This window comes from Ixodes scapularis, unplaced genomic scaffold (assembly GCF_016920785.2).
Source record: "Ixodes scapularis isolate PalLabHiFi unplaced genomic scaffold, ASM1692078v2 PGA_scaffold1__304_contigs__length_218370807, whole genome shotgun sequence".
In the NCBI taxonomy this organism is placed as follows: domain Eukaryota; kingdom Metazoa; phylum Arthropoda; class Arachnida; order Ixodida; family Ixodidae; genus Ixodes; species Ixodes scapularis.
This window is the reverse complement of record NW_024609846.1, coordinates 47,510,094-47,527,112: the sequence shown is the minus strand read 5'-3', so window position 1 is coordinate 47,527,112 and position 17,019 is coordinate 47,510,094. Positions and strand designations below refer to the sequence as shown.

Here is a 17,019-nt window from a genome sequence, read left to right as displayed (position 1 = left end):
TCATTACCGCAACTCTTTAAGCAAAGGATTTGCAAGTAACAAGCCACTAAACCCTAGCTATTGCTAATTTTATTGCATGTTGGTTGTTGTGATGATCTGACAGCGATTATAAAACAGAGGAGCAACATCAATGAACAGATTTTGAGTTTTATTGAATTAAGAAGTATACAGGTAGAAACTGAGAGAGAGGAGGAGATGAGAGCGAGCGGGGATGCCAGAACACCAAGCTCTGGTTTATTCGTTTACCCTAAGGGCCTTTTCGGGCATTACATAGGGGGGAATTCATACAAAATAACACTTTGACAGCAGTGATACACAAAAAACAGGGGGAAAAAAAAGAACGCCGTGACACACAAAAAAGCAGTACATATTATCACAAAGTTCAATTGCTGCGCTTCAATGGTAAGATTATACAAATACAAAAAGAAAACCAACGACGCACTGCAGAACTATGGCTTATCTGCGACGAGGGGCAAACATGATTATGTTTTTTGTGAAATGAAAGGAATCAGGAGGTTTAAAAAAGCCTGATAATCCTGTGTCACTGCAATATCATACGGTAAGGCATTCCATTCAGAAACGGCAAGGTTAAAAGGAGAGCATTTGTATAGATTAGTGCGTGCAAAAATTGGGGTTACTTTGTTGGGGTGGTCTAGCCGTGGGAAGATACGGTTAGCTGTAACAATGTGTGTTTGACGGAAAGGTGTAGAAGAGTGATATATTTTATGAAATAAAGAAAAACGGGCGATTCGCCTTCTGTTCTCGAGAGATGCTAAATTTAAGGACTCTTTTATACTTGTTAGACTACAGACGGTTGAATAATTGCGTGTCATAAACCGGGATGCTTTATTTTGGAGAGACTCTAATTCATTAACTAGATAGGCTTGGTGGGGATTCCAAATAACTGACGCATATTCTATTTGGCTTCTTACAAGGGATGTATATGCCATTAGTTTTGTTTTTGCGTCAAATAAAAACAAGTTTCTTCTCACGAATCCCAGGGTTGGATGGTTGGATTAGCCTTTCGTAATATTGTCTCAATATGTAATTTCCAACATAATTCTACTGTGAGGTGAACACCTAAGTACTTAAATTATTGCACCTTTTCTATATCTACACCATTAATTTGATAAGTATGCTCGGTATGTTGGTTTTTGTAGCAAACGTCATATGTTTCGTTTTATCCGTATCTATCTCCATTTGCCAATCAACACACCATAGTGAAATTTTGTCTAGATGGAATGATTGGTGGATAGACGTAGAGAAAGTTGCCTTTGTCTCTTCTCACTGTTTGAAAGCCAGCGCAGAACACCAGATGCCGGTGTTTCGCATTCCAATGCATGCAAGCAATAAGTACAGTTTTGCATCTACCCACTAATCATTTCAACTAGAGCTCAGGGTTCTGACGTACCCACGTGCTCTTGTCTCCTTCCCTTCCTCAGCTTCTACCAGTACAGAACAAACTTTAATGAGCAGTGTTAATTACTGATTGAATTTTTCCAATTATTTTTGTAGTAGTTTTAGTCTGAGGATTTCTTGATCTCGCTGGAGAGCAAGAACACCAATTTCTAATATTTGTCTTTCCATGTCTAGCATTTGTCTCTCCTCAGCCGCTTTTGTCTGAGCCTCTAGCAAGCGAATTTTTGCCTCAGCTACGCGGTTGTAGATAGCTGTGGCATCTGCAGCAACGGAGCTCCTCTTCACGAACCTGTTGGGTCCCTGTCGAGGCTGGGTCTGCCTGCAGGACACCGACCAGAGTGCACTGGACTGCTTCCACAAGGAACAGGAGTCATTGGCGTCTGATCCTGCTGGTCACTCTCCTGAAATCATAGATGCTTTTGCACAATGGTACTGCAATAAAATATTCTATCGGACGACGCAGGTTAAGAGATGGTGGAAACTGAAGGATTATAAAGTAGCAGAAAAATTATTGCTGAGGCAAAGCGAGCAAAATAATTTAATTCTATTTATATGGAGCAGCGAGCAGGCCATCATGCTGCCACCGTGTTTCTCCTCATGTGAGCAGGTACACACAACCGCAAGAATGTCAGATTTATCATCACGTGCATATACGCTGCACGTGCTTGCACACTTGGGACATCAGCCATGATGCAATCTCCTTAGATTACTGCATAAATTGGCAAGTGCCAGAATTTTTATTCCTATTATAAAAACCGTGGTATTTGGCCACTTTGAAATAATAGATATTGGTGAAATCTGGTGCTGACAAGAGTTGATAGGCCAGACCGAAGAAAGCCAGGCTTGTTATTTAAGTGGAACACGAGGAATAAGCATTAGGAGAGCACCTATTTTCACGACTTGGTGTTTCACTTCCAGGTCTCCAATATTTGCTGCAGTTGCAGACATACAGCTGTTTTAAGAAATTTTGGCTTGAATTAATTGGTTATAATAATTTAGTTAGAATGGTTTATTCGCACAGTGATATGTTGAACGTTGTGTAAACGTAATGATGATAATAAACCAAGCAAAGAGTTACGAAAACCCCTTTCATTACCAAGGAAAAGCCTTTCTAAGACAATTTTCAGCAGTATAACACTCAGTAATACCAAAGAAATGTGACATATTCTACGCAATCATTATGTAACAAAAAACATAGAGCGAGATCCTTATCTCTTGAATACAGAAAGTGAAAAAGGTAAAGCAGGAAAAAATCCTACAGGAGCCAAATAAAAGAAAAAGAAGACATATAATGACAGGGACGTATTATTTAAATTACTTCCTAATATTTAGTAATACACAACATACATTGTGTTAATTTAAACCCCATGGTTACCTTGAGAGAAACAAAGCCAGGGACAAATATTTATTTGTGCTGTTCAGTGATAGGGCCCTCCTAAAAATCTGTACTACTTCATGTTTCAGCATGTTTGAAGTATATCAAAACTCATAGTAAAAAAGAATAACATGAAAGCAGCACAAAGAGAGGTTATGACAAAGAATATCAGTGATAAAGAAAACATAAGACACAAGCACTGTGTGCTTTTGTCCCTTCTACTTATGCACAGATTTAACCATATGTTTTAATTAATTCTGAGTATAGCCACCATATTAAGTCATTGTATAAAATTAAATTTTACTTAGAAAATGTGAGCCTAGGATATCATCATATGGAGTTGCTCTGGCTTACTCTCTAAACTCCACAGTCATGCCATTGAACTTGCTAAAGCAATTCTAATTATTAGAACAAAATAAATTGAAAAAGGGGGGCGGACAATACATGTGCAATTTCAGTCTTAACACCTTAGAAATAAAAATGCGGCCTCGTTGTCCTGTGTTCTCAAGTATATGTTTATTTGTGAACTGGGGTTCGGAGACTTCGAACTCAGGGTCCCACTGCAGGTGGTACTGTTCTGTTGTGATGCCCTTTGTGTCTTTGTACACTGGATGGAAAATAATAGAAACAAAACTATTAGATACGTGCCAGCGGAGGGGCATACACGCTAGAAATGACCAAGGTAGAATTGCCGTCAAAGGGCACAGCGTCAAAGTCAATGCGGTTCGGCAGAAGCTCCAGCAGCGATCCGATGAAGGCTGTCAACCTTTCGGTTGTTTTGCTGACAGGCTTTGGGCAGAGTCCCCCACCAATGGCCCTCGCGATCAGCCAGTTAGCGGCCAAGTTTTTTCCGGGCCTTCATCTTTATATTTTCGTAAAAAATTTTCAGTTGATGCACCTCTCGTCTAGCACCCATGACCGGATTGAATTTTAGCGTAATTTGGTCCCATACCCAGTTTTTGGTTTTCGTAGTAATCTGATCGGTAGTTTTGCTCTCGACAATGTTCTTAACTTCTTCCACTAAGTCTAATAATGGATCCTTCTCGCGTTCAGTGAAATTTGGAGCCCGGGTACGCGTCGTTCCTTCACTTCGAGTTGGGGAACACAGTGAAAACGATTCTCAGTGGCAGTCGTCTGCTAGCATCCACAATAAACCACACGTGGACAAATGTACAGATACTTTTTTATTTATTTAAAGTTTCCAAGAAATTTTTTTGTCATGTTTACAAAAGTTGGTGTCAGAGTTGTTGAATCAAACAATGTTTGACCTGCTAATCACCGAAAAAAAAATACAGCAAAGAACAACCGCCGGCGCCAAGTACCGCGGCAATAAGTGTTGTTTACATCACGTGATGCCTCTCCGCCAATCGTATTCGTCCCTCTGAGCGTTCCCTATTCCCTTTGTTTGTTCCTAAAGTCCCTACGTAAATCCAGCGTTTAGGTACGGGCGCGTCTGTAAACCCGAGTTATCGTTGCAACCGGTATGTAAACCCGTGCTTATCCAGGCTCGGTTTTGGGCGCTAAGCCGACTTAGGAAAGAGCCGCTTTGGGTTAAGGTAAGCGACGTTGGTGCGTCCGGCCTTTAATGGCTCAAAATGTCATTTGATGATTTCGCAACAAAAAAAGTTTTGGCAAAAAAAAAAAAGAAAGACCGCATCTTCACGTGGTGAATGATGTTGATTGGGGCGAAGCTCGGGTGGTGCTGATGATACTGATTTTGGTCATAGGTATACTTCGTTTCAGCTTCGGTCCGAGCGCGGCCGATGTTATGAGCCGAAGGGCCAATCAAACACCGCGAAACGCGCAGCGTCATGGCGTGCTCTCTGCGCTTGATAAGACTAGCCGGCGGTGGAGCACGCACAGAGAGACGGCGAATACCGGCTGGTCCTATCAACTGCAGAGAGCACGCCATGACGTTGTGCCTCTTTCGCTGTTTGATTGGCCCTCCGGCTCATAACATCGGCCGCGCTCGGACCGAAACTGAAACGAAGTATAGTGTTGATGGTGCCGTTTTCATTCATGTCAGTAGGAGAATCTGTGGTTTTCTTCTTTTTCTTTTTTGAAGCAGACAGATGGGATGGCATCTCAGAACCCCCTACATTTTTTCTTCTTCTTTTTATTTTTTTAATTTTTTTCATCTTTTTATTTTTTTATTTTTTTGCCCTACACGAGCACGTCAGCACGTGAACTCACGAGATGGGAGCACGAGCACCCGACGGTGGACGGCGGACGGACATACGGACATGGCTAGCCCCTAAGGAGCTTCGCCCCTAATATCTGCAGTTTTTTTTTACTCGAAGCTGCTTAAATTTAATACAATATATTCACCTTGTACTTGATTTTCACCACGATCGTCATATGGGATCATTTTGCTCTGTCTTTCACATGAGACCAATATTTCCAGGACCATTTTCTTCTACACCCGCTTTCAATGCTGCAGAACAAAGTTCTACGAATGTATGCTTATTAGCCATGACGCCACTTCTGTCACTCGAACCAGATGGACGGGTTTTCATGAGCTCCGTCGGAGCGGTGAAAATGGCCGCATCAAGCCGTGGTTACGTCTGTTTCTGGAACCGCTGTAGACTGTCAGATAATTAGGCCCCAACTGCCAACCGGACACGTTATTACCAATACTGTGTTGCTGCACTGCGACGTAAACGGACGACCCCACCGAATGGAAGACTTTGGTCAGGAGGTCGAGAGGCTGAATGTGATGAAGGACCTGACACGCGCCGGTCCCCAGCACATGAACCAAGCCTGGATTTTCCGGTTGCACTCGCTCACGGCGAAGCAAGGGCTCGTCGACGCCAAGGAGCTGACCATCGAGGTGGGCGTTGCCTCCTTATCAACCTGGAGAACACAGCCGTGAACACAGCCGTACGTCGTGCTCAACAGCCAGGTGAAGAAGGAACTGGAACGCGACGGCAAGGTCTCCGAGGTCACCAGGGACCTCTTCCGTGAGAAGTGATTTGAGGCTGTCGAATCCAACACCCGCAGTGTGCGCCTGACCCTGAAGGACGTCTACATCGTCAACTGCCTCCCGCACGAGATCCGCCTGGAGAAGTGCAAGGTACGTGTCGTGGTCCCCGGACGTGCACCGCTCTGCCTTTGCCGTCGCCGTACGGGACACATTCGGCGGGATTGTTCCGCCCCCCCCCCCCCGTTGCTCTGAATGCCACCGTTATTAGCATGAGGCAGACAACTGCGTCAAGACCGTGGTCAAGATCCATGCCTCGATGGCCCGTGACCGCAAGATGGTCGAACAAACCGACTACATGATGGACGACGCCGAAGCGGAGGAGGCGGTCGGTGCTCCCGCCCTGGTCGCACTACCGCTGTTCGCGATAAGGGAATGACGCATTGTGACCCCGGCACGCGCGATTTTCACGACGTTCGCATTTATTTCGCGACATTAAATGTCGGAAATCGAATGGGGACGGGCACAGCGACGCGCGGAAAGCATATCCCAGGCCACGTCCACAGAGCGGGACTGGCTAGGAGAGCTCGTAGCGTCCTCTTCGTCCGGACGTAAGTCAGTATATGCGCACAGCAGGCCAGTGCGCGGCGAAATTTGCCACGAGTGCTGCGTGAGCGTTGGGCCGGGAGTCGTGTCCCTTCAGTGAGAATGGGACTCCAAGCCGAACACTGACGCGGAGGTCGCGAGTGATTTGTGCCCCGCAAGGGACCACCCATGGTGATGTGGGAAATTTATGCGGAGCGCAAGTTCGTCTGTTTCTTGCACAAGGGTTTGTGATGATGTAAGAACGCCAAGCACCTAATGGGTGATCGAAACAAAATACTGGGTAAACCTCGAGGTTTCAAGCATTGACGTCTACCCACTATCCTTCCAGTCAAAGCCAATGAAAGCTCGGCGTCGTTCTGAAGTTACCGCAACCCCTGAGCAACAAGCAGACGACTTGCTCTTCGCATCGGTACGGCCTTTTGTTTAGGTGATGCTGCACAATGGGGAGGACGAAGGACCATCCGGAAAAGACTCTTTTCAAACGTCGGCGCCATCGTCTGCCAGCCATTGCTTGATCACGTACCCTGAGCATCTATTGGACACGAGGGCAGCATCAGAGTTCTGCGTAAACTCGGATTGAATCAGAGCATAGTGCCCAAGAAATGGCGACCATCGATGTTGCTCAATGAACTTTTGAAAATAAATTTTTTTAAAAATTCAACAGAAGATTGTGAACGACCATTTAAAATGTGCAGCGATATACAGCGGGAGCTGTCGCGTTGGCGTTTAGTCAATGTGGTTTAAGATATTTACTTTAGAGCTTTTAGTCTTAGTATAATAGTATTGTGAGCCAGACGGCAAAACCCGCAATTCGGTCTGGCAATCATCGTGCCCACGCGCTCAAGGACTGGCGCGTGCAGTTGTTCTTGGTCGCCTCGGCGCGTTATGCCGCCATCTAACCCAGTTCTTTCTTAATTAAACCTTTTTATATTCTTATCTGCCTACCGGTCTTCACATTTGGCGCAGTCGACAGCCAACAATGCCAGGGACCCCGACCGCCGCTCGCCCCACCGCACCGCCTGCTCACCTTGCCTGAATTTACAGTCCGAAGTACGTAACCCGCCCTGCCTGCCTTCGTACTTCACCTGCCCGCAAACGCAAGCCCGCCTAGCGCCCGCCAGCCACAATGCCACTTATAAATTGGGCCGAAGCTACGGCTGACGACCTCGCCAGATTTACGGTGGATTTTCTCCGAAATGAGCTACTTCGTCGGAACCTCGAAGTTACCGGAGCCAAGGAGGACATCATCCACCGCCTCCTCGCTGACATCGCTTAAAACAGACCGCCAACGCCACCAGCATTGCTCCTTCCCGACCCTGCGACTTCCGCGCATTGCTCGCAAGAGTCATTGCCTCTTCAGACTCTTGACCCAGCGCAAAGTACGCAGCTGCTGACAAGTTTGCTGCAACAATTACTCAACATGTCTCAACGCCCAATGGCCCCCGTTCAAGTAACGACTCTCCCAGATTTGTCCGCGTCGCTGCCGACCTCTAGCGGCGACGGAGGCATCTCCGCCCGACACTGGATTGAGGAATTGGAACGAACACAAGGACTGGCGTCCTGGGAACCTTCGACGCTGCTCGCAGTCGCCCTTGGGAAGCTTCGTGGCCCGGCAGCCGACTGGAAAGTCGTCACTGGCCGTCAGTGCCCAACATGGGATAGTTTCAAGATCGCGTTCAAAGCGCAGTTCGACGACAGGTTATCCCTCTTGCAGTGGCAGCAGAAGGTTACCTCTCGAGTACAGTCACGTGGAGAGAGCCTGGTGGACTACTGTCAAGCAAAATTAAAGCTCATCTCCAAGTGCCCAGTCGTTCTGACCGACGTCCAACGTATTGAGTACGCTATTCAAGGGGTTCAGGACGGACACTTGGCGACATTCATTGCTGCGCCACGCCCTCCAACAGTCGCTACGTACATGGACATTGTCACAGAACTTGACCGGACATTAAGCCACTCCAATCTTCGACCGAGCCGCGCAGAGAACTCAAACGCCAAGCCTCCGGTTGCCAAGCCGTATCCGGCATCTACGCAGAGTTCACTCAGAGCAAGCATTTTAGACAGAGCTGACCACATGCCCGCATCGCCGTCACGCATTTCATCTCTCCCACCAGATGAACAGGATGCTCGCTACCGTATGATCACTTTCAGACATGGAGCCCCCGCCTACCGTCCCGGCCAAGACTTGAGCAACGCCGTATGCTACAACTGCCGACAGAAGGGTCATCTCTCTGCCAAGTGTACTGAAGCAAGGACTTAGCGTAACCGTCAGCCAGCTAACTCCAAGGCCAATATCCCTTCCATGTCGTGCCTTCAAGACCCTAACTCGTTTGAGGGCTCACTGGTCCAGTGTGCAGTGATCCAAGCCGACATTCCTGCCATCGGCAAGATTGACGCTTTCCCGGACAGTGGGTCCAAGCTGACCATACTGTCGCACGATGTCGTCAAGTCCTCAACCTTGCTACCGTGGACAAAGCCACCCACTGCTGTCGTTGGTGGTGGTACGGTCGTCCCATCGGGTACACTGTGCACCCGCATCTCTGTAGGACCCATCTCTGCAATCGTTGAGGTGATGGTTCTTGCACGCAATCCCCTGCCATTGATCCTCGGCGAGGACTGGTTTGAAGCAGCCCACGCAGAACTTCTCATGAGACCACCTAACCCGACTGAGATTCGTCATCCCAGCACAGGCGTTGCCTTGTTGTGCCAAGAGAAGGTTTAGTAAGGTACGTTGTTGGGCTAGTTGGTTCATCTTAGTAAAACATATAAAATAGCGCAACAGAAACAAGGACAAGAAGTAACAGGATAGCGCCTGTCCTGTTTACTTCTTGTCCTTGTTTCTGTTGCGCTATTTTATATGTTTTACCAAGAGAAGGTGTTGCCGAGGATGTCCAATGCTGTTCTTCTCTACACCACGACACTACCATCAGCTACACCGACAGTCCCAGTGACAGGAGGTCTCCAGCTTGAACCTCTTCCAGATGCCAACCAGCCATCGTGGTTAGCTTTGGCGTGCCATGAAAGATTGCTTCAGCAAGGAAGTAACCATCAAAAGACGTCTGACACAAGTAACCTTCAAACCAACAAGACGAGTTCCATTCTGTGTGATGCCCAGATTGGAACACAGCTACAGCCAGAAGAGTCCGCCGCAGTTCAATATGTCCTGCATCAACACATTGCCCTTTTCGCCACCGATGATAACGACCTGGGCCTGTACGAAGGAACCGAGCATGTCATTGACCTTAATCCAGACGCTGTTCCTTACAGTCGTCAACCATATCGGTACGCGGCAGATGACCGACAATTCATAGAACAACAGTGTGAAGAGCTCCTGAAGAAGGCCATCATAGTGCCCTCTTCCAGCCCTTGGGCTTTTCCGGTGGTGGTTGTTTCTCGTGGAAGCAAGAAACGGCTGTGTGTCAACTACATTCCACTGAACGAACAAACGATCAGCGTGGTACAGCCCCTGCCCCGAGCCGATGACATCATGGATGACATTGCAGGTTGTTCGCTCTTCGCCTGCCTAGACTTAAAGTTTGCCTATTGGCAAATTCGAAAGCGCCAAGAAGACCAACCCAAGACATCCTTTATTACACATCGTGCCACGTTCCAGTGGACGAGGATGCCATACGGACTCAAAGATGCTCCTGCCACCTTCCAGAAAGCCATGCAGACTATCTTTGAGCAGCTCCAGGCCCGACACCCAAAGTGCGGAGTCCGGGTATACCTGGACGATGTCCTGCTCTTCGCCACATGCTTCAGTAAGTTCATCGATTTGCTCGAAGAAGTTCTCAAGCTGCTGCAGTCGAGTGGGTTTAAAGTCTCTCTTGCAAAGTGCCGGTTTGCAGTGCCGTCCCTTACATTCCTGGGATATGTTCTCTCCAAGGAAGGGAAACAGCCAAACCCGGCAAAAGTAGAGGCCATTTTGAAGATGTCCCCCCCGACAACTGCGAAGTCTGTACTGTCCTGGTTACAGACAGCTAGTTTCTACCGACGTTTCATCCCCGAGTTCTCCCAAATATCGGCGCCCCTCCAAAACATTGTTAGGAGTGGAACCTACAACTGGACACCTTCTTGCGAATCTTCATTTCAAGCTCTTCGTCAAGCGCTCACTTCAGCCCCAGTCATTTGTCATTTCGACCCTTCAGCTCCGACCACAGTGACCACGGATGCATCAGCTGTAGCACTAGGTGCTGTTCTTTCGCAGTGTCAAGACGGCCGTGAAGTCGTCATTGAGTATGCTAGCAGAGCACTCTCCGCCAACGAGAAACACTTACACAGCAATGTCTGGGAATGCTTGGCTGTCCATTGGGCGATCTGCCAAAAGTTCCGCCACTACCTCCTGAACCGGAAGTTTTGCCTGCTAACAGACGATTGGACCGTAGCCTGCCTCACCAGCAACATGAAGCCGTCCCGCCGGTTTACTGGAATGCTCATGGACCTCATTGAATTTGACTTTACGGTTCAGCACAAGCCAGGCAAACAGAACGTTGTTGCAGATATGTTATCCCGTCTAGCCTGTGCTATCGTAGAGCCCCTGACCTCACTGCGCCAACTTCAGCAAGAGGACGAGGAGTGTTTGGCCATACACCAGAGCCTCCTGACTGAGAGCAAAGTTTGCAGAGACTTCTTTGTCATAGATGACATACTTTATCGTCGCAAGCCTCCAAGTCTAAACACAATTGTTGTGCCCCGTAAGTTGCGCCAGTCTGTGCTCGAGCTAACACATGACAACAGCGGTCATATGGATGCAAGACACACATTACAGAAGCTGCGAGACCGCTACTGGTGGCCGCAGATGAGCCCCACAGTGACGCCGTATGTCAGCGGATGCCAAACATGCCAGATAAGCAACCGCCCTGCAACAAGAGGTGTTGGGAAGATGGGCTTCATGCCAACAACTGAGGTCCCGTTTAGCACCGTAGCGCTGGACCACGTCTCAATGCCCGCTAGCGAGAATGGAAATACATCCTTAACGTCATCGATTTTGCCACTCACTTCATACTGCCTGGTGCAGTCTCAAAAACTAGCACAAAGGAAGTGATCCAGCACTTGCACTCAATATTTTATCTCTACGGGGTTCCCGACGACTGTCTTTCGGATCATGGCCGTGCCTTTGAGTCCAAGGAATTTATGTGATTTCTGGCCCTTCACGGCATTCAGCAACACTTTTCGGTTGCGTACCGTGCAGCCAGTAACGGACTCGTCGAGCGAAGCAACGCGGCACTTGTATCGGTGCTTAGAAAACTGTGCAGCGACGAGCCATTCCTGTGGGAAGACAAACTCAGTGCTGCGGCCTTCGCTGTAAACACGACCAAGAACACCAGCCTGCAGGTTTCGCCTTTTGAGCTGCTGCACGGATATGTCCCCAAACTTCCCATGGAGAAGTTTCGGCGCCCAGAAGCTACCACCATTGGAACAAGGCTACTAGATCTCGCAGGACGTCGAAGCGAAGCGCAGCAAAACTCTGCTCAAGCCAGACAGCAGCGGAAACGATACGATAAAACTCACCGTGATGGCACCTTTCAAGTAGGCCAGTTTGTATGGCTTCAGCGCCAAGAGCCCATCACCAACGGGACGACAAAAATGGCCCCAGCATTCAAGGGTCTCTATCGAATTACGGAACAAAGGACCCCGGTCACTTATGTGGTCCGCCGCTTTGCTGCTCATGCGACCAGCACTTCATCCAGGAATGAGAAGGTTGTGCACTCGAGCCAACTTAAGCTGTTCTGTCCGCCATACATGGACCCTGCGCTCTTCCCCCTTGAAAGATCCATCCCCGTTACTTCGCAACCTGGTGGAACGAGTGATAAAGAAGCCATCGTTGAAACTGTTGTGAGCCCTACCTCCCACATCCCTTCAGGCGAAGAAGAGCCAACGTCAACTTCTAGTAGTGTGCGGGGCCACATTCAGCAGCCTAGATGGATTGATGACCATGAGGAATGAACAGTTGAAGAGAACCAGGATTGGTTAAAAGAGGAGTGGGATGTGAGCCAGACGGCAAAACCCGCAATTCGGTCTGGCAATCATCGTGCCCATGCGCTCAAGGACTGGCGCGTGCAGTTGTTCGTGGTCGCCTCGGCGCGTTATGCCGCCATCTAACCCAGTTCTCTCTTAATTAAACCTTTTTATATTCTTATCTGCCTACCGGTCCTCACAGTATAATAGCTGTCGGGGATATGCTTTAGGAGATGCGTGAAAGGAGCTTACGCAAAAAAAGATAAATGCAGCGGCATAAAAACGCGTATAGATTACTACAGAACAAGTATGTGATAAATCAGAAAAATAGGCAACCTGCAATGCTGTCTGGTTTGGCGCCATCTAGCGACAGAAGCAAGAAATATTGGGTATCCCTGGGAGTGGCGGCTGCATTGTTCAAGCGTGAGCTTTTACTCTGGTGGCGCCGCTTATCCTAGTGTCTGAAGCAAGAAATACTGGGTATCCCAGGAAGCCATGATCGCGTTACGTGCCAGTACAGCGGAAGCTACGGCCCTGGCAGGCCAATGGGAACGTGACTGCGTATCACCGGAGCGCGCCTCATCTCCGAAGAAGTATCAGGCCTTTCGCTGCTTCATGCTCCAATATGTGTGCGTTACGCTCTTATATGTCACGTATTTCGAAGCCTTTGGCACGTAATGTGGGGCTTATCGTTCACCCTTTGCCGAATTACAACGAGACAGGGCATAACCGAGGGCTCTCACTCTGCCGGCGCCGCCTGACTGTTGCCGGCTGGCTATGGGCCGCATCACGTGGCTTCCCACTCTTCTGATGTCGCCGATTCCAGAAAAATCTGCTGGAACGCAGCCAGTGCATCCCGCGAGATAAAGGTGGGCTGCAGCGGGCGTCAGTCCTATCTCAACGTCCTGGCTTTGCGGATCTCAAGATCCCAGGTATGTACTCCACGTACGCAGTTCGAAGTATTTTATGTCTTCTAAAAAGATGTTGGCCTGAAACTACCGTATTCTTCGGCCTATTAGTTGCTCTGTTTTATAAGCCGCACCTCCCTATAAAGGGCTGTTAAAAAAATGATATGTCTTTTTAAATGGACGGTCGGCAGAGTCGCAGCAGCCTACGCCACCAAGCTTCAGGCCGCCTTCGGACAGCCAAACGCGAATTGCAGAGGAGCAGGGCGTGGACGGGAGCGTTGCCGTCCGTATTTTGTTGTAAGTGTTGATGCAGCCTATATCTAGCAGAAATAAGGTTTGTACTTACAAAAAATAAATGCACGTAAATCGCACCGTCGTATATGATGCACCAATAAAGACTTCGTAAATAAAAAAGTGGTAATGAAGTTAAGGTCTACTTACGCGTACAATGCAAATAAGGAGTAGTTTCCGATCACTACATCCGTTATGTCTTAAGAAACGATGCGAGACACAATACTAGTGAATTTGGCTTTTAACCAAGAAGTGACCATGCTTTATTAGAACTTGCCACATTGCGGCAAATATAAATATCCGCGAAATTGTTGCAGCCTGGCGGACAGCCTCACCGACTTGCTTTCCATCAGTGAGACAACATTCTGCCTCACTGCCTGGCGAACACGCAAACACTCTCTTAGTCTAGCTTTGTTGTTTCTGTCGTGTTCAGGAAGCCTTCACTGGTAAGTGATTCTACTATGTTTTTGTATGTTCGACAGTCTGAATGACTACAGTTTTGACCATGAATTATGTTCAAACAGTAATTTCTTCACACTATGCCAAAATATGTTTGTATCAAATACCCATAATATAGTCAATAATAAAGTTGTGCTGTGTGCGGTTCCAGTAATTACAACATATTGTATCACGCCATCTTCACTTTCTCAGAATACTATCAAGTAGTAGCACTAAAAAAACGTTTTTTCTTAGGGGGATGGAGGTAGGGGACGGGGTTCATGGCAGCCCTAGACTCGCAGTATGAGTGTGGGGGGATGGATATGTGCATTTCTAAGCCAGCTTCGTGAATAAAACCTAGAAACGTGCGTACAGTTTTGCGTTATTAATAAAAAAGTCCGGGGTAAAGATTCATTCCGCCATGCAAATCTCCCGTTCATCATGCACTTCTTCCGTGTTGTCTCAAGGCCCTTGCAGCCCCATTTTAGGTTACCCATACTTACCGCATGTTGGGGGTTCATGCACGAGCTGCATGTCGGTGGCGTCCCCACCATTTATCCGCGCTGCTCTTCTCTCCGGTGTGTAGGCAGTATTGATTCTAAGGTCAAGGGCCCTCCATTCTGCAGCTTTCTTCTGGTCGTCGGGCAAAATCCTGTGACTGGACACCTTGATCTTTTGAAGATGAAGTCCTTCTTCATATCGGGATTTTTCGACACTTTGGATTGGAGGCCCCTGTACTTCCAAGAGTCCTCCGTTGCGCACATTGTATGCTCCCTGTGCGGCGTGGTGTCGAGAAATGTTGTCAGATTGCCCTGTGAGCACATACTCTGCTCGGAATGCCACGAGGATTCCAAGAGGCGAGGGAGTACTTGTCCACTGGATGAAGGATCCTTCGCCGACGATAACATTCTGCACCTTGATATCTCGGGAGGTTACATCCTGAACCATACGGTAAGTAAATCTAAATAAAGAAGCTGCAGAAATTATAGATATATTGTTGGAGCTTTACAAGCTCTTGAAACACTGCAATATTTTTTCTCGTTTTTTATAGCCAGGACTCCGTGTTTCAGAGTTGATTTACCGCAAATGGTTGCGGTCGCACTCAGACGCAAATGTGTGGATAAGCCTTAAGAGTTTATGACTTTCACGGTTATCAAATCATAACCCTCCCTTCCTTTAAGAAGTTAAATCTGTAAACCAAAACACTGATTTTTGTCGTGGCCCAGAATTACAATGCCCCGGTGTCCTGAAGGAACCCTGAAGGAATAAACGTTGAGCCTTCTTCGGTCAATATTACAAGATTTTGAAGGAATCTGAGAAGTCCTCTCGTGCCTCTCATGATGACTGCTGAACCTGTGCTGTGACCAAACTTACTCGTAGAAAACTGAACTTTTTTTATTGTTGGTTATCATTTTTCTTGAATTTTTTTAATAAATCTTAGTTCAAGAGACTTTTACCGGCGAGATTTATTTTTCTTAATTTTTTTCGGTTTTATTCTAAAACATGCCACCCTTTCTATAGACCACTCATATTTAATTTTAAAAGAATGAATGTTAAACATTTATTTATTTTCTAAAAACAATATTTGTACATATATTTTCCTAATTGTTTCAAATAATCAATGTGAACAACTCACATATTTTCGGAGATTTGCCTCCGGTCTCCAACTCAGATATTCGCTTGTTGTGCCGTCTTTTCGTTTTTAGGTTATATTATCTAAAGGCTAAACCCTTTCGTTTTTTTTTTCTTTCGCAGGTAGCCTGCGGCAATGCACCCAATGGTTGCGACTTCTTAGGTCAAGCTTCCACACTTCTGGATCACTACAAGCAGTGCTCGTTTCACGTCGTGCATTGCCCCAGGTGCGAATCATCAGTGCTAAGGACTGAGCTCGTGGGTGCAGAGGGCTGCAGTTCTGCGTCCACTACACCCGTGCCCATTCCGTATTATATAAACGTGAATTATGATCATTTAGAAATTACAAGCAGTGAACTGAAAAAAGAGATGCTGAACATATCCGAGGATCTCTCTTGTCTTCAAACCAGCCTGAACCAGTGGCGTGAGGAATTCCGAACATTGGAGAAAAGCGCAAACGAGGAACTGAAGCACACAACACTCAAGATCTCTGACCATCTCTCCGGTCTGCACACCAGTGTGGAACAGTGCCAAGAATATGTGAGGGAAGCAGCCAGAAACACCAAAGAGCATTTGGTCAGAATCGAAACTCAAGGTTTTGCTGCAGCAAACAAAGAACTGAAAGTTGCCATTGAAGACACAGTGAAGACACACATGGCTCAGGAGTTACGTGTACAATACGAGGAACTTATGAATGTTACGAAGAGTGTGTCCGATTGCGTGCTTGGAGTTTGCGGAGCCAGGGAATTTCACTGGTACTTTAAAGGCTGGGAAGACTTAAAAACGAGATTATTAGAGAATTGGTGGGTGAGCAATGACAGCCCCTTACAGTATGTATGTGGCTATAATGTGTGCATCCGTATTCGGTTGGAACGATCTCCGTCTAACACGTATTTCGCGATGGGTATGTGTATCCATCCAGGTGTCAACGATTCAAAGCTGGAATGGCCCTTCAGCAAGACTTACACGCTCGGTGTCATTCATCCCAAAGACAAAGCAAAAAGAAAGATTCATAAAGTCGATGCAAGTAAATATTCGAAGCACCCGAGCCTCCAGATGCCAAAACAAGGCGGTAATGCTGGCTTAGGAAAAGCGACTTTGAGTACCGCTAGCGAGCTCGAATGCGAAGGGTTTGTTAATGACGATTCACTTCACTTTTTTCTCCAAGTTGAGCCGTAATGTTCTTTTCCGGTAGGTTAATATTTTTCTTTATCGAGAGGAGCAAAAAATGTTCTGGTACCTGGGAAAAAAAAACCAAAAAACGCTTACCTGATCCAAATAAACATAAAACGGATGGAACGACTCATTCTCCTCGTTCCCCCCCCCCCCTCCCCCCCCCCCCCCCCCCAAAAAAAAAAAAAACGCGTTCCGAGTATGCGACACGCACCTTTCGGTGTATTTACCTGCAGGAAACAGGAATTCCTTTTGTGCGCAGTGTAACTAGCACTGATAATCTCATTGCAGCTACGAGTCTA

The 17,019-nt window shown here is 47.2% G+C and overlaps 1 pseudogene; it reads left to right on the top strand.

Moving 5' to 3' along the window:
• Positions 1-16,744, top strand: part of LOC115310869 — a 54,852-nt pseudogene extending 38,108 nt beyond the window's left edge.
• The last annotated feature ends 275 nt before the right edge of the window (positions 16,745-17,019 follow it).